Source organism: Balaenoptera acutorostrata, chromosome 14, assembly GCF_949987535.1.
Source record: "Balaenoptera acutorostrata chromosome 14, mBalAcu1.1, whole genome shotgun sequence".
Lineage (NCBI taxonomy): Eukaryota > Metazoa > Chordata > Mammalia > Artiodactyla > Balaenopteridae > Balaenoptera > Balaenoptera acutorostrata.
Genome location: NC_080077.1, coordinates 8,120,819 through 8,139,428, shown reverse-complemented (window position 1 = coordinate 8,139,428; position 18,610 = coordinate 8,120,819). Strand labels below are relative to the sequence as shown.

The 18,610-nt window shown below is 44.7% G+C and overlaps 1 protein-coding gene across 1 annotated transcript in view; it reads right to left on the bottom strand.

The window, feature by feature from the left end:
* Positions 1-18,610, bottom strand: part of SOD2 (superoxide dismutase 2) — a 36,021-nt gene that overhangs the window by 16,975 nt on the left and 436 nt on the right. The gene's annotated exons all lie outside the window — the stretch shown is intronic.

The following is an 18,610-nucleotide window of genomic DNA, read 5'->3' as shown; positions in this document are numbered from 1 at the left end:
AAGCAGGAGGCCATCTACAAGCCAAGGCGAGAGACCTGAGAAGAAACCAACTCTGCCAACACCTTGATCTCAGACTCCCAGCCTCCAGAATTGTGAGGAAATAAACCTCTGTTGTTTAAGCCACCCGGTCTGTGGTGTTTTGCTACGGCAACCCAAGCAAACTAATACAGCAGGTCAGTAGTTTCTGTAATCCAATCTGGTTCTCAAAATGTCAGCCACTGTGGAGTTTATCATGGCAATCACAGGGTCTCCTTCCCACCTGGGACTCCCGCTGGCCCTCCCCTCTCCTTCAGAGGCTGGCTGCACCCACCTGCAGGGGGAGGAAGGGGAGTCTGCACTCCGGAGGGATAGCCCTTCTCAGCGGGCTCCCACCTAGGTGTCATCTGGCCCCAGGTCCTAGCGACGCCAGCTCCAGACACAAGGGGCTGAAGGAGAAGTGCGGTCTCTCTTGGCCTGACTCAACTGCATTTTAACGGTCCCCACGTATGGCGAGTTTTCGTAAAGGAGACATGTCTGTTTCAGCCTCACCCCGACTGGCTCTCTGCCACAGACCCCCTGCCCCTGCCCGGGCTGGACCATGCCTCTGTTTGGCCCCCGGCCCCTGTTCCAGGCGAATGCTCCCTTGACCAGTCGTGCAGCGCCCAGGGCAGTCTGGTTCATGCTTCCTCACCACGCTCCCTTTAAGACCAGCTGGTGCCCACACCTTCAGAAACGTGGTGACGAAGAGTGGGCTCTGCGGACTTCCCTGGCGGTCCAGTGGTTAGGACTCCAGGCTTCCACTGCAGGGGGCATGGTTCAATTGCTGGTCGGGGAACTAAGATCCCACATGCCAAGCGGCATGGCCAAAAAAGAAAGAAAGAAAAGTGGGCTCTGGTGTCCAAGTTCACCCTCAATGAACAAGCTGCATACACCCCCTGACCCCCTTTCTCCAAGGGCGTGAGGGGGGAGCAAAACTGGGAAGGGTCAAGCCCAACACTCTGTTAAAGCCCGAGGCAGCTCTTATTTCTCCTCAGTCCCTCTTCTGTATTTCCTGATGGGAAAAGCTGCCAAATCTGCCCAGCCCGCCCAGAACAAGAGCCTCTCCACCTCTGGTCCAGGCTTCGGGGATTTCATAATCTTGCTTTCAGTAGCAGCTGCCGCTATGAACTGAGCTGGAGGGCAGCTGAGAATGGATTTCAATCAGTGCTTTCAACTTGATGTTCTACTGCTGCTCACTAAACAACCCTGCGTGGACTGCCCTCTGGGCGCTAAGCCTGCTACGAGCTCGGGTGTGGAACGAGCCATCGTCCTCACCCTCGGGAGCTCTGTCAGTCCTGCGGAGCCCGTCACCCAGGAAGGACAGTGGTGTCTGGGGGTGCTGACAGGAAGGCCTGAGGCCACTCACAGACTGGAGACTGGGGTCAAAGGCCAGAACCTAGAGAGCAGGGGGTTCAACCTCAACCTCAGCGCTGCTGACACTTTGGACCAGATAACTCTCCCGCTGTGAGGGCTGTCCTGCGTATTGTAGGCTATTCACCTGCCGCCCGGCCACTGCACACTAGATGCCGGTAGCCCTCACCCACCTCCACTCGTGACAACAAAAATGCCTCAAGCGTCGCCAAATGTTTCTTGGGTGCCAAGTCATCCCAGTTGAGAACCACTGTCCTAGAGGTAAAACTATTAACAAGAACGTCAAACCAAGTGAGTTAGTAACCAAAGAGATGCCAGATCACGGAAAGCAAGGTTGAGGAATAGAATGAGGGACCAAGAAAGGCTCAGAAGGAGATGAGAGAGGTCCAGGCGCCAGGTGGGTGATGCACTGGGCACAGCTGGCCCTTTGCATGGGATGCTACCCCAGCCCTTCCGTGTTCAAGTCTTCTCAGCCTCAGTACAGTCCTGGCCTGAAGCTTGGTCTGATGAGCTTACAATTAGTAGCAAGACAAATAACTTCTAAGGGAGATTAAAGAAGTTTTTAGTAACTGTTACTAAGGAAAACATGGTTGGAGAAAACCTATAAATTGGAGCAAAGTTAGGCTGAATGATGACAACAATCTGGGAAAGAATGTGTGTACCTGCAAAAAAAGAAAAACATACATCATCACCCACAAGCTTCTCAATCAACAGGGTAAAGACAGTTGTGAAAAATTACTAATGTCCTTTGGGAGGCATTATTTGAGCAGCTGTGAGCAAAACATTGGGGCATTGGGCAAAGTGGGAAAACAGGACAGTGAACCAGATTTTCTTTTTCTTTCCCTTTCGTTCTTTCTTTCCTTTCTTTCTCCTTCTTTCCTTCCTTTCTTTTTCTTTCTCTCTCTCTCTCCCTCTCTCTCTCTCCCCCTCCCTCCCTCTCTCTTTCTTTCTTTCTTGACATCAATGGTTTAATGGAAGGGGGAGGGAAGCAAGGTCCTGGAGCAACACCCCACGGTGTTCGGCAGGACATGGAAGCAGCCCTCACTCCCAGGAGAAAGGGGAGATTACCAGTTATAGGGGAACTGACTTCAGGTGGGCTCATTAGTTACCAGGGAAACCAGCAGAGGGGCAAGCCCCTCACCACCCCTTTGATAAGAATAATCACCAGCTGGGGCCTGGGGCTAGTAGTAGGAAGGTCAGTCATGGGAGTAGGTGTAGGTGAAGCAGGCCCTGGTCGAGCAGGGGATGGACGAGAGCAAGAGCACAGCCATCCTGAGTGGCCTGGCCACACGCTCCACCCCTACGTACCCTGCACGGCCCTTATGGTCTTGGTCCACTCCCCTTCCGCCACATCCCTGGGGTCAGGTGCGTAGGGGACACTGCAACCAGACACCACAATACAATACAGACAGCAGCAGCCAAGGAGTATCAAGGGTAAGAGACCTAGTATGCTCAGAACAGTCACTTGCCAGGATGTGGGCAAATTTTGGAGCCAAGCGCTTACTGGGTCAATGGAAAGGGAGTCAATGGCAGCAGTATCCTGTCCAGTTATAAGGAAGGTAAGGCCACCCCTGGTTTCCCCAAACCCAGAGCCACCTCCATGGGGAGGCGAAGGCCTGGCTTCAAAAGAAACGTTCTGCTGCGTGGCACAGCCAAGAAAATAAACAAGTAAATAAAAGAAACATTCTGGTGGCCTAGCCAGGGGTCAGCAGTCACAGTACAGATCTGTCACCCCATGCTATGTTGAGTGCCATTAGGGGTGGACCCATTAGGTCTTTCCAGACCAAAAAAACAGTTAATCCCACTAGTTGGACTTGCGTGTCCAGAAGCCAGCCTATTCCATCCACTCCACACAGCATATCCTCGGGGGGCTCACGGGCAGTCAGCGGTACAGCAACATTTACCAGCGGGGGTCCTTCTGACGTACTGGCACGCGGGACGGGAAGACGGTGAGAGTCTTTCTCCCCCACTGCCTGCAGTCTCCACACAGTCAGTCACAGTGGCTGAGTCATGGAGTCCAGAGGAGGACGACAGTGCCAGCTGGCTGAGGACCCAGGAATGAGACTCATTCCGCAGTGAGGCCAGCCCAGCTAGGGATGAAATGTAAGACATCTAACTGGCACAACAAAACCAGATTTTCAATTAGGCGAAGACCAACAGGAAAACAACCACACATAATAATAATAAAATAATAATAACAACAACAGCTATTGTTTACTGAGCACCTACATACCAGAATCTTTACTAATTGGTTTTGTTTATGGTTGTTTTTTTTTGCCACACCAGGTGGCATGTGGGCTCTTACTTACCGGACCAGGGATCAAACCCGTGCCCCCTGCATTGGCAGGCGGATTCTTAACCACTGCGCCACTAGGGAATCCCCCTAATTGATTTTGTTTAACTCTCATGAACAGTTTACCAATTGTTACAAATAAAGAAATTGAGATTCAGAGACATTAAGTAATTTTCCCAAAGTCACTGAACTAGAAACAATACAAGATTTAAACCTAGGTCTGTTTGACCACAAGATCCATGCTTTTTCCACTATACCATGCTGGTTCAGGCAGAATAAATATAGTAGAAGCTTTTTAATAGACAGTCCATTTCAACAACTTTCCAGATTAACAGACATTCTCCTGTTCCTCTGTAGAGCATTCGGACAGATGCCCATGGCCCACGAATTATCAGGGCCAGAGCATTCGCCACTGCCCCCAACAGTTTGAGTCACCTTACCAAGAGTCAGGTGTATTTGCTCCCAAAACAGATTCACGTCTAGTCTTATTTACTAGTTACTGAAATTATGTAATTTAATTAAGTACTCTGTAAACTGATAAAATATGAGTGTGAAAAGAAAGGAAGTTATTTTAATGAAAACTAAATTGAATGCTTTGAGAAGATAATAAAGGTGAGCCACTAAAAATAATCGCTGTTCACTTAGATGTGGGCAAAACAAGTATACAACATTGGGAAAATCATGAAACAGTTAAAGGATCAGATTGCTGTTTAGGTGCCTAAGTTCCCACTCCACTTCAGAGAACTGAAAATGGAAATCACAGGCCATGCATCAATTCTGTCTCTTCATTCGAAAAGTATTGAATGAATATGCATTTGCTTGTTTAAATTAAAATGCATCGTTGGGACTTCCCTGGTGGCGCAGTGGTTGAGAATCCGCCTGCCAAGGCAGGGGACACGGGTTCGAGCCCTGGTCTGGGAAGATCCTACATGCCTGGGAGCAACTAAGCCCGTGCGCCACATCTACTGAGCCTGCGCTCTAAAGCCCGCGAGCCACAACTACTGAGCCCGCGTGCCTAGAGCCCGTGCTCCGCAACAAGAGAAGCCACCGCAATGAGAAGCCTGCGCACCACAACGAAGAGTAGCCCCCGCTCGCCGCAACTAGAGAAAGCCCGCGCACAGCAACAAAGACCCAACACAGCCAAAAATAAATAAATTAATAAAATAATAATAAATAAAATGCATTAAGGTAACTGTGTGACATTTTATTCTGACTCCAACTTTTTTTTAAGTTAATTAATTTATTTAGCTGCGTCGGGTCTTAGTTGCGGGACACGGGATATTCATTGCAGCACGCAGGCTTCTCTCTAGTTGTGGTGCGTGGGCTCCAGAGCGCACGGGCTCGGTAGTTGCGGCACACAGGCTTAGTTGCCCCGCGGCATGTGGGATCTTGGTTCCCCAAACAGGGATCGAACGTGCATCCCCTGCACTGGAAGGCAGATTCTTAACCACTGGACCACCAGGGAAGTCCCCAGAAGTATAACTGATTTACAATATTGTGTTTGTTTCAGGTATACAGCAAAGTGATTCAGTTACATATGAAAATATATATATATATATACATACACAAATATATCTTTTTCAGATTCTTTTCCATTATAGGTTATTACAAGATATTGAGTATAGTTTCCTGTGCTATACAATAGGTCCTTGTTGTTTACCTATTTTATATATAGTAGTGTGTATCTGTTAATCCCGAACTCCTAATTTATCCTCCCCACCCTTTCCCTTTAGTAACCATAAGTTTTTTTTCTATGTCTGTGTGACTCCAACTTTTTGGATCACACGGAAGAAGACTTTCATCTATTAGTGCTAAATGAAGAACAAATATCTCTGTGATCGCACTTTGGAAGTTGTGTTTAAAGGTCTGGTCTTTGGGACGTAATGTCCATTTTGTTAAAATTTGAGTTTCCATTGGCCTGGTTTTCTTTTAGATTCAGCCTAAACTTTTCAAGTCCAAGGCAGAGACTTGGGTTTCTTTTCTTGTTTCCCTGGATCACGACGCAGTCCCTCAGTTTTCAGACTGAACTCCAAGTGAGAAATCCTCAGCATCAGGATTGGTCTCCAAAACCAGGAGAGAGAGAGTCCACTTTAAACAACTGCCAGGCAAGACAGTGGTAGTCAGGGAAGACCCCCCCACACACAAACCCCCCCACTCCACCACCACGAACAGTACCAGAACCTCCACATTCCTGCAGCTCGGTCTCTGGAGAAGTCTGAAGCCACAATGCGCTTGCTAGAAGGGGAGAAGCGCAAGAACAAGGAGGGAAACTTAACACCCACCAGCTTCCCACCTCTTTCTTTCACTGCGGGCTGCTGGCTTCCTACAGGCTTGTGCTGAAGGAGGCAAAGTCCCAACTTTAAATCAGAGTTTTATGACACAGGACTGGACATTTTCAGTAGTGCCTATGTTCTGACTTTAAGTGATTTTATGACTTTTCTTACCTAAGAATTTTTTTTAAAATGGTCATGGGGCCAGCACTTTGGTCCAGGGGCAAGGAAAAAAACAAGTCCACCAGGCCAATATAATGACACAGTTGGGGACAAAAAGAAAGTCACTTTATGACCACATACTATGAGTCATTGTTACTCAATGTGATGGTAACAGATCAATGCTACATCTACCAGAAATCCTCCCGTATTTCTGGCCTTTGAGTGGCCTTCAGATTTCCAGCACTAATCTGGATTTTTTTCCCCATGAGTCTGTCCCATGAGTCATTTTGGTGCAATTTTAGAGGAGAAACTTTGCTCATGCCAGCATCTTGCCTAAGAGTACCCATCCCCAGTCAGCCCAAATGTGACCTTTAAATTTATAAAGGAGTATGCAAAGTTATAACTTAGATTCTTCTAGACATTTAATGGCTTCCTGAGTTGTTTTCAAACATTTCTTGAAATTCCTTTAGAAGACTATTAGTAAGGGTAGCACTAGCTGTTCTGACAGACAAACTCCCACTTCTCCAGGGTTTCCATTACACAGTCCAGTGTGCATGTTCCTGCCTTCCTCTCCATCAGCGGGCAGATGGGAAAGAGCATGAGGAAGGTTGTAATGGGCCCAGCCTGGAAGTCCCATACATCCCCTCTGCCCACATACCATTCTCTGCTCAGCCACACGCCGCATCTGACTGTAAGAGAAGCAGGGCCACGTAACTGACCTCCGTGACAAGGAAGAGGAGGAAATGGGCTTGGTGGGTATTTAACAGGTGTCTGTCACACACACAAATACATATATTAAGCATTCTATAACTGGTAATTGTAATAAGTGTTAAGATGTCAATATTCACAGGATACCAAGAAATATGATGATAATTCTATTAGTCACTTTCTAAAGACTTTAACTATGCAATCAATGCACACTTGAGTTGAATGCCTAATAGCCAATTGTTATGATCAATGCTCGGACAACAACAAATAGCACCATCACAGAAGGAACCTTTGAAATTCAAGAATAAATCTGGGGTTTCCCTGGTGGCGCAGTGGTTGGGAGTCTGCCTGCCAATGCAGGGGACACGGGTTCGAGCCCTGGTCTGGGAGGATCCCACATGCCGCGGAGCAGCTGGGCCCGTGAGCCACAGCTGCTGAGCCTGCGGGTCTGGAGCTTGTGCTCCGCAACAGGAGAGGCCGCGATAGTGAGAGGCCCGCGCACCGCGATGAGGGGTGGCCCCTGCTTGCCTCAACTAGAGAAAGCCCTTGCACAGAAACGAAGACCCAACACAGCCAAAAATAAATACATAAATAAATAAATAATAAAAATAAAGGAATTCCTTTAAAAAAAAAGAATAAATCTGAAGTTTTATTCAAAATAAATAAAACTATTCTCTTATTAAAACATTCAGTAGTTGTTCAAATTTAAATTTAAAGTAATTTTAAATACTTGATATTATAATAATTTCTCAGCATGTCAGCTGCTAGATTACCAATGAGGTCATTGCTATACCTCATGACAATTGTCATTGTCAACTGAAGTATAAGTGTGTACTTATTATTGCAAGGGTTAAATACCATAATATTTAATGGTGATTGTGAAAGTTAATTTTAATCATGCATCTTATGTACAAAGATAATTATTAAGAACTTTTAAAAGGTTAAATACATTTGAAGATAGGTTGAAAGTTGTAAGAATATTAAATATTAAGTAGGTAACTTTAGGAAGACTGTTGTATTCTTTTGAGTCAATAAATGTTTATAAGAATTTAAATAATGATATTTAATAAGGGAGGTGTATTTAGCTCCTTTAAAGTTCTTGTATAATGAATATGCATTTATACAACTAACTGATAGAATTTCAGTGAACACAGAACATAGGAAGACTGTCACCCCATGCTACGTCTAGGAACTCTCTAGAGTTTCAAATTAATCTGAACAACACGCCTTGATTATATGGCTGACGTCATTACCCCAGTTGAATATGGTGGTAACCTAAGCTGTTACACAATCACTTCTCCAGCACGAGGTCAGGGATGGCCCAAATGACAGTGAAGATAGCACTTGTCTCCAGTTTTCCAAAGGCCAAGGCTGAAGCCAAGTACGTAGTGGAGCTTAGAAAAATACCTTGGTCAATGCGATACCGTGGTTTATCCTTTAAAAACTTATTAAATACTTACCTCTTTTTAATGCCTTCTGGTAAGATTCCTATCCAGGACAAGTACATGTGTCTGCTGGCTTTGATCCTGTATGTATTACTCATTCCCTTTTTCCAATGTCTGAGGCCTGCAAACACTTCCTGGCCCTCACCTGTCCCTTCTTCTAGCAGCGTGGTCCCCTTCTCTGCATCGGGGCTTCTGCCTGGGGTCTTACTGGGGATGTAACTAGCAGGTACCGCCACATGGCTCCCCCCCAGTCCTGCATCACTGAGGAGCCCTGCTCCCAGGATGGGCCTCTGAAAACACTCGTTTGCCTAGACACATCTAACTTTTCCATGCCTTCTGGACATGGCCTTGGACAGCCTGGTTTTCCTTATTAGGAAAGACTCTGGGGACACTGCAGCCCCTCTTACCTTGCCTCCTACCCAAACCTGCCCTCATTACCGTTTGGCTATTCCTCTGTCTGGGGCAGAAGCACTACTCAAACTTATTGGATTGTTTGGCTATATTCAGCATTTATTTCCCAGGAACAAAAACAAAATCCCCTTCCTCTGTATCTAAGGTTTCTTCTGCTGAGAGGGAGACTTATTATTCAGTTCAAGGGTCTGCGGGCAGAAAATAAGGATGTCCCAAATAGAGGACATTTTATCTAAATATCAGTCTGATGAAATTAAACATACTCTAGGTCACACGCTTCGCTGTAGTTGGGCCATTATTTTGCTAAAGGTTTCTATTTTTGCATATGTCCCTAAGGGAAGCCTGCTGTGTACATTTGAGTGGACTCTGAAATCAGCTTAACTTCATCCGAGTTGATTACCCCTTCTTATCTGTGCTGTTATTGAATCTCTGTGCCTCAGCTGTCCCATCTGTCAAACGGGACAAATACAAGCCCTTACTCCTCTAGATGTCTGGTTGTGAGGACTAATGAAACAATGTATGGAAACATCCAGCAAAATGTTGGCCATAGTTTCCCACCTCTCTTTCTGCCTATACTTTCCCCCGTATTTTTTTTCCTCTCCGGAAACCCAGCCAGACCTTGGATTTCCCTGAGCCCCCCACTGGGTGACACATCTCATACAGACTTTTCCCATCCCAAGAGGGACGAGCCCAGCTTTGAACTGGAACATTCTAGCACATTCCATCTGGGCTTCATCAGTCCCTTCTCCTGACTGCACATCCCCGCCTGCCTCCCCAGGTTGGGCTTGGGTAGTGATTTAACAACCCACATTGAGTTGGCTTTGACCGAGGGCTTGGAAGCACAGTACTTACGTTTACATCTTTTGCTTTTGGTTCATCACTAGGTGGTGCTCTTTCCCAGAGTACTATAAAGCACTTCCTCTTTTGCAATTTGTTGAAAAGTTGTACCAAATGACTGATTCCAGTGCCAAGGTGGTTGGGTAATCCAGCCCTGGTGTCTTCTCCAATTAATCACATCCAGGCTCACTGGGGTTTAGATCAGAAGCCTTTGCAGGGGTAAATGGTGGAGACAGTGGCTGCTGTCTGAAGGTTCTGTCTTGCTGGGCTGCCCCTTCCCTGGTCCCTTGGTTATAGGGAGCAGGCTTTTGTTGGGGCAGCATGTTTTGTCTGTACCTGTTGTTTTTCCCAGATTGCCTGCTTCTGGGGTTTATGAAGCAAAAACAAAGCCCAGGGTCCTAAGGTCCCCAGCCAATGTGCTTGGTTGTGGTTGTTTCACATGTAATGTCTGGGATCTTAAGTTGTGCTTAGACAGAGTAACATGGAAAAGTCTGTCTACTCCATTTCTCCAGAGGTGGAACTCTCCCGGAATTGTATTAGTGAAACCGAGTCTCCCCCTAAAACTGAGTTCCCCTGCTGAGTTCATGATTAATCTCTCTATCCCAAACTTTATTGCCTTGCTTGTCTCCTCTGACCTCAATTCCTTTCTTGTCTCCTCCAATCTCCATCCTGCGCTAACTGAACACTAACCAACCAGAGTCAGATGCCTGACATTGCTGTATCGATGTCGTTAATGTACTAAAGTTGTAGTAGATCTTATCATCAACGTACAAACTCGGGTTGTTTCTCTGGGGCAAGATGAGCTCACAGAACCCGGAGCCACGGACCACCTGGCCAGGGAATGGTAAACCGCAGACATCCTGGCTCCTAAAACCACGATTAGGAAATGTCACAAGTCTACAGCCATACCACCCTGAATGCGCCCGGTCACGTCTCATCAGAAATGTCACAAAACAATGATTAATCCCAGTTTCTTTGTTCTTCCCCTTTAAAACATCCCTAACTCAAAGTCCAAGACAGAGTGGACCTGAGGCTTGTCTCCCACTCCCTTGCCTGATACCTTGCAAATAAGCCCTTACTTTGCTGCAAACACCCACTATCAGAGTTGGGCTTTCTGCACTACGGCCACACGAGCCCTTGCTCAGTTACATTAGAAAAGGGCTTGCTTCCTGTGTGCAAGATGGTTTTGATGGGCGGCAGGGAACCAACTAGGACAAAAGATGAAGGCCTGGACTTGGCTGGCAGCACCAGACACAGATGAGTGGGATAGAGGAAAACAGTTAGGAGGTTAATAAAGGCAGGAAAGAGCAATGAAAATTAAGTCTGCAATTGTTCCTAACAGACATCTGTAGCAGGTGGTCAGCACGGTCAGTATTAGAACAACTGCCCAGAGTCCAGTGCACTTCTCTGGCAGAAGCACAGATCTGCAGTTTGTCTTGGGGAATCGGGCATATGGTTTCCAGATGGACTGTCTCCTGAGCTAGTAGGTCTTTAATTTGTGGGGAATATAGAGCTTTCCTTTCTAAAAATTAGAAGAGGTTTCACTGAGTGTTCGACCCAACAGAATTTACCTGTTGCTCCCATAGGTTAAACACAGTTTGTGAGCATCAGAGCAAACAGAATAGTATTTTGAAAAGTTCTAAATATAAGGTTCTCCAAGCTCCTTATATTTTTAATGTACCTAGGTCTGTGTCTTGTAAAGTCTGATTTTCTGGAAGTGAATGATGGAATTGAAAGGTCTGCTTTATCGCACTGCTGAACAACGAGGGCTGTAGTCATAAAGTAATGTCAAAACAACAGTAAAGCAAAATGCTGCAGGAAGGATAATTATTTTGATGCGTGGGTTCAGTAAAGGAAACGCAATTCATATCTTAAGACTTTGAACAGTCAACTCTCTGCAGGTAAATTCCTTTATTTTATACACATATATATATATATATTCCTTAGAAAAACCTAGCTTTGTTGGTAATTTTCCATTTTCTTTAACTTGTTTATCATGTAAATATGCTTTTTCTCTGTGTAAGTCAGGATGTGTTTGGCAATGGGTAACAGGAATCCTGATGGACAGTGGTTTCAAATATAAGGACATTCCTATTTTACTTCATAAAAAGCCCAACAGCTGGCAGTCCCTGGGTTGGTTTGGAAGCTTACCAATGTCCTCCAGGACCCAGGGACTTTCCACCCTCTACTCTGCATTCTGAGCAGGCTGGCTTCTGTTTTCCCACCTGGTACGTCATGGTCATAAGATGGTTTCTACACATGCAAGCGTCACAGCCCCTCCCAGCCAGTTAAGAGACAAGAAGGGGGGGGGGGGGGGGAAGCACTTTCTCCTCATGCACATCTCTCTTGTCAAGGAGGAAACTCTTTCTCAGAAGCCCCAGGAGATAGCCGCTGGTCCTGGCCAGAACTGGTCAACTGGCCAATTCTGCCTGCAGGAAGACTGGGCGCCACTATTTGGTAAAGACCGCGATGCCCACAATTGACTAGGGTTCTCAGCAGGGGCATCCTGCCCCCCCAGAGGGACTGGACATATAGAGGGGGCACTTTTGGTTGTCACACAAAAAGAAAGGTGCTACTGGCATTTAGTGAGTTAGTCTAGGGATGTTAAATGTCCTAAGATGCACAGTACACTTTTACACACACACAGAGATTTGTCTTACTCAAAATACCAATAGCATTCCTACTGAGAAACACTGGCGCACAGCATCCATAATTCATCTCATGGGCTGATGACTCAAACACAATGAGGGGACCAAGAGCAAGAACACGGCTCCCAGCAGTGGTGCCATGGTACCCCGGTGGGAGGTGGAAGGAGGATGGCGGATGGCGTTGCTCAGTCATGCCGGCACACTGAATCCTTCTCAGAGAGCGCTGTTATTTACAATGAATGGAGATCAAGACAGGGAAATTATCTCCAAGGGTCACCTTTATTTTTCCTAGCGAAAGGACTTCCTAGTAACTGGACAAGCCTGTTTCCAAGAACAGGTGAGTCTGAATTCCCCACACCTCTAGTATCTCTGCTCCCTGCTCCCACCAAGGATTCAGAATGATTGAAACCCAAATGTATAGCTACTATTTGGGAGATAAAATCTCTTTGAAGACTGTACTTAATACAATAATGGCAGGTATCTAGTGACTATCTCTTGGGTGTATGACAAATATATTGATTCAAAACAATACAAGGAAGCAAAGCCTGGAAAAGTGTTCAGCCTTATATTCAAAGAGATAGGTACAATGAAACAGCATTTTAAAAACAGTACTAGTGGGACTTCCCTGGTGGCACAGTGGTTAAGAATCCACCTGCCAATGCAGGGGACACGGGTTCAATCCCTGGTCCCACGTGCCACGGTACAACTAAGCCCATGCACCACAACTACTGAGCCCACGTGCTGCAACTACTGATGCCCGCACATCTAGAGCCCGTGCTCCACAGCAAAAGCCACCACAATGAGAAGCCTGCGCACTGTATCGAAGAGCAACCCCCGCTTGCCACAACTAGAGAAAGCCCATGCACAGCAACGAAGACCCAACACAGCCAAAAATAAATAAATTGATTAAGTAATAAATAAAAAATACATTTAAAAATTTTTAAATATATAAAAGAGTACTACTAGTAAAAATTATGATAGAAATCTAATCATATATAATTTTTTAGAGTACCTGTGGAGTTCTTTGTGGTCTGCAAAGACAATGAAGACTAAACACCATTAGCTTTTTCTTTTTTAGTAAATTTATTTATCTTATTTATTTTTATTTTTGGCTGTGTTGGGTCTTCGTTGCTGTGTGTGGGCTTTCTCTTGTTGTGGAGAGCGGGGGCTACTCTTCCTTGCGGTGTGCGGGCTTCTCATTGCGATCGCTTCTCTTGTTGTGGAGCATGGGCTCTAGGTGCACGGGCCTCAGTAGTTGTGGCACAGGGGCTCAGTAGTTGTGACGCACGGGCTCAGTTGCTCTGTGGCATGTGGGATCTTCCTGGACCAGGGCTTGAACCCATGTCCCCTGCACTGGCAGGCGGATTCCCAACCACTGCACCACCAGAGAAGCCCCTGAACACTATTAGCTTTAATGGTGATTACAAAATATAAGTATTAACTAAGTCTGAAAGATTAGGTAGATTGGGTTGGCATATTGCATTGCTGTTCACAGAAAACTTTGTAAGAAAGTCAATGTAGAACCCACCAGCTTAGAAAATCAGTCTACAAAGCTTGGTTTAGCTCCCCTATCCGTAAAACCACAAATCTCTACATCTGAACACACAATAAGCTAAACAAATAATGTCTCTAAAGCTATTGCTAGTGAGGAATGGCAGATAATCTGGTAAGGAAGACTGGAAAGAGCACTGCAGACAGAAAAGAAAGGATGGAGCAAAGGTACTGACTCACGGAAGAGCATGATACGCTCAGGGTCATGATCACACCAGCTCTAAGCTCAGGAGAGCGGCTGTGAATCACTGCTACTTCTCCAAGCACCAATTCTGTCCATCTCCAGGCTCCCTAGACTTCTTGGGTGCCAAGGACAAAAGCTAGACTTACTGCAAATACCTTTTTTCTTTTGTTCCTCTGGTCTCCCTATTACCATTTTATTAGGTGGCTCCTAAACCAAAGTAGTAGGAATGCAGGTTGTAGGCTAAGTAGCAGGTGATGGGAGAGAAGTGGCCAATTCACTTAAATCAATCTGGGAGAGAAGTGGCCAATTCACTTAAATCAATCTGGGAGAGAAGTGGCCAATTCACTTAAATCAATCTGGGAGAGAAGTGGCCAATTCACTTAAATCAATCTAAATCAACAGTATGTGCCATTTAAAACAAAAATATGTAAGTAACTTTCTTCATCCTTTGACACCTCATTTGAAATTGCAGCTTGAACCTGGGCAGATACTGACACTGAGGACTGTGCTAGGCCTAACTCAGGTGCTCAATAAATATTTATTGTTTATAGTTTCACAAAGTTTTGGGGGGAATAATTAACTTGGTAGCATCGTTAGATTTGCACTACTACCCTTTCTCCCGTATTTTCTGTAAATTGGAGGTTGTCCTACTATTTCAGACTCTAAATTTGACCAGTGCAGGTGGTGACCACCAGATGGCTCTACTATACAAGCGTGTTCCCTTTACAATTAGATTAATAACCTGTGGAGTGATATTTTGGTGCCACATGAATACTCCCATTTCCCAGCAATCTGTCATCTAAAAGTTTTATTATTTTTTTAACATCTTAACAGTTTTGTCAGTTATATCTCATTAAAGCTGGGGGTGGGAGGAAATTGTTCAACTGGTTTTAGAGAAACAAGATTCAAATTCTTATTCCATGAATACACCTTCAGAAGAATTTTCTTATTCACCTTCATAAGAATTTTAAAAATTGATTTTTTCCAAATTAATTTGGACCCTTCTGTTCTTGATTTAGACTTTAAGTGACACCACAAAACTAACAAGAGAAAAGATCGTTTTAATGACGTGCAGAGTTTCATTCATTCAACAAAGGTACGTTGAGCATCGACGATGCAGCAGGCCCTGACCCGGGCACTTGAGCTATAACTTTACAGCACAGTCCCCTGTGAAAAGTGGGAATGCACCTGCCCCATCTGACTGAGATATGGCCAGGAATTAGCCATGATTTACAAAGGGACGGCCTGTCAAAATGTAAGGGTTTTTTTTTTAATAATAATTTTAAAAATATATTTATTTATTTATCTTATTTATTTTTATTTTTGGCTGTGTTGGATCTTTGTTGCTGCGCGCAGGCTTTCTCTAGTTGCGGCGAGCGGGGGCTACTCTTCGTTGCGGTGCACGGGCTTCTCATTGCAGTGGCTTCTCTTGTTGTGGAGCACGGGCTCTAGAACACGGGCTCAGTAGTTGTGGCTCACGGGCTCCAGAGCACAGGCTCAGTAGTTGTGGCGCACGGGCTTAGCTGCCCCGCGGCATGTGGGAACCCGTGTCCCCTGCATTGGCAGGCGGATTCTTAACCACTGTGCCCCCAGGGAAGTCCCACATAAAGTTTTTAAAGTCCATTAATAATCCTTGCCTGAATCAATTCTTTCTTTAGGACTTGCATAATAGTTACCTTCTAATTACATCATTTCTTCTATATTTATTTGCTAGCACCCTATTGTAAAGAAGAGTTTTTCCTCAACCACCGAGAGTGAACCACAATTTTCCTTTTTAAAAAAAAGGCAGGGCAAACACTATTTTTCCTTTTAATAACTAATTTTCAGAGTAAGAAGCTGGTGTGATAGCCATTTCCAGTGATGGAAAAACAGTCCCCCTTTGTCTCTCATCAAGTGTAACTATAGAGTCACACATTTTTATCTATTCAGTATTTATAGTCAATTGTAGTCATTTTCTTTTTGATGCTAAAACTTGCCTTAAATTTGGCCTGTGGGAGACCCTTCAAGCTGGTTCCTGTGTCTTTTAAAAATTTACTTCTGGGGACTTCCCGGGCGGTCCAGTGGTACTAAGATCCCACATGCCACGGGGCATGGCCAAAATAAATAAATAAATAAAAATAAAAGTTTACTTCTGACGACTGAATATACAAAAGGACATGGCCAGACCACAAATGAAACAAGAATTCTGACCCACAACCTGCAACAGCATGCCCAGGAAACCAATCCCCCCAGCTCCGATAACCAGCCCCGGAATCCAGCCTGCTGTAAGTCACACTTGGAGGAAGTCAGATCGCTATCACAAGTAACAATCCAGGAAGATAAACAATGACGTATAACAATCAGCTCAAAACGGCCAGGACTTGATTCAAGATCTGACTGCTTCTCTAATTTTTGTCCCCACTTTCAACTCAGAGCCAACGAGAGAAAGCCGAATATGCAGCCCTATCCAACCGCATAGAACGCCTTGCTTCTTGCTAGCCATCTCCAGCTCCTCTGTGCCAACAGCCTCCAGCAGGGCACACCTGAAGCCCTTCTTTTTTCCACTGTGAAGCCTTCCCACTCCTCTGCTTGCCTTTGAGTCTCTGCCAAAATGCAAGTGATGATGGTTGACTCTCTTGCTATAGCAAGCTCTGAAGAAAGAGCCTTTGCTTTTCTCATTGGGTTGGTCTTCACACGTTACTGAGGTTCATTTACATACACATGAGGGTAAAAGTTATATGAGGTATAATTTACATCAAATGCACTCATTTTAGTGGTACGGTTTCATGAATACTGACGAATGTATATACTGGGTAACCACCATTCTAATCATGATTTACAATATTTTCGTCACCCCAAAAAGTTCCCCCATGTTCCTTTCCAACCGATTCCTGCTGTTTTCCACTCCTAGCCAAGCCTAGATTTGACTTCTACCCCTATAGATTAGTTTTGCCTATTCTCCTAAGTCCTGTTGACATATCTATATTAACCTAAGCACTACCTTTACATTCAGGCACAACAAAATGTCTGACTCATCTTGCACGTTCCCTGCTCAAGAACAGGAATCAGCCAATTCTCCAAGGAGCTCTGGTTCTATTTAGTGGAAATGGAATTTAGAAACCATGGCATGGCAAATGTGCTTATTGTTACTGTAAGGCGACCAACCATCCTGTTTGCCTGGGACACTTTCAGTTTTAACACAAAGTGCAGCATCTGGGGAAATCCCCTCAGTCCCTAGGAAACTGGGACAATTGGTCATCACCCTAGTGCTTCTAGGCCCTTTCGGTGCACAGAACTAGTAAATTTACTTTTTAAATCATATGCTCAAATTGATATATCCAATTTAAATGTATTACAGGTTTTTTCTGAACTTCCTTGATCTGATATTTGTACCTCATTTTCTCTTCCACTGAAAGTCTTGTACATTAAAAATGAAAATATTTGTATTATCCTACAATATACATACTTTCAAACCACAGCAACAAAATTACCATTAATTATAAACCACTGAGTGCAGCTGAAGATTCCTTTGCAGTTCTTTCTCAACCTTAGAATATATCTCACCACAGATAATTCTCTTAGAGTACTATGTCCAAAAGCCCTGGGGAATTCCTTTCTCTGTGTAACAAGACAGTTGCATTACCAATGTGACTTACAGTTAAGTTTATTTTAATTTGTTATCAACTTTGGGTTTACTTTGTTTCCTTTTCAATGTACTTTTTGGCTATGTAAAACTTCAAAAGTTCAAAGTCAGAGAAGTCTTGCTTTTATTTCTTTCACCTCCACCTTTCCCCACCACCCTCTATAGGTAACCATTTTTATTGTTTCTAGGATATGCTTCCAGTTTTCCACATAGCCTGGGACGCATTTCAAAGCAACACATAAATAGCATCCTCATTCTTTTTTTTTTTTTTTTTTTGGTTGCATTGTATTCCATGTTATGGATGTATGGGGTCTAACCAGTTCCCTATTAATGGACATTTATTTCATAACTTTTGCTATGACACTGCAACAAGTAACCTTGCCTACATGTTGCTTCTGTAAGTGAAGGTGTATTTTCAGAATAAAGTTAGGGTTTGAAGTGGAATTGCAAGACGTAAGAATAAGTGCATATATAATTTTGGTACTCCATAGGGCTTGAATCATTTTCCCATTCCCACCAGAAAATTTACGAGCACTGTTTCTCCACAGCCGTGTAATTTCAACGTGCATTTCCATTACAAGTGATGACGAACAGACTTTTACGTTTCGGACCATTGCTGGTCTTTTGTGTGAAATGTCTGTTCATGTCCTTGCCCATTTTTCTCTTCGGATTTTGGTCTTTGACCATCTGGAGTATAGTTTAATCTCATCCCTATAAATCACCTCATTCCAGAACACTCCTTTGGGGATAAACGGTTTTGGTAAAACTGGATAAGGGCAGCCCAATCAAAAGATTACCTGACCCCTGTAGGAAGTATAAGACTTGTTTCACGTCTCCCAGGTAACACCATCGGTCTTATGCGACGGCCCGGATGACACACAGCCTTGCGTAAGGGCGTATATTCGAATTAAAAAACTTATATTATCGGGTCCATTAAAACCTCACAAGGTTCGCCTTCCCCTCGCTTCTCCGTTAGCAAGGTGCCCCTAGAACTGCTGACATAGGTAAAACCTCTACGTACTAGACAATAGCTCCCCGATTTCGCCTCGAGATTTCAAGGCGGGGACGAACCAAGCGTCCAGGAGGCAGC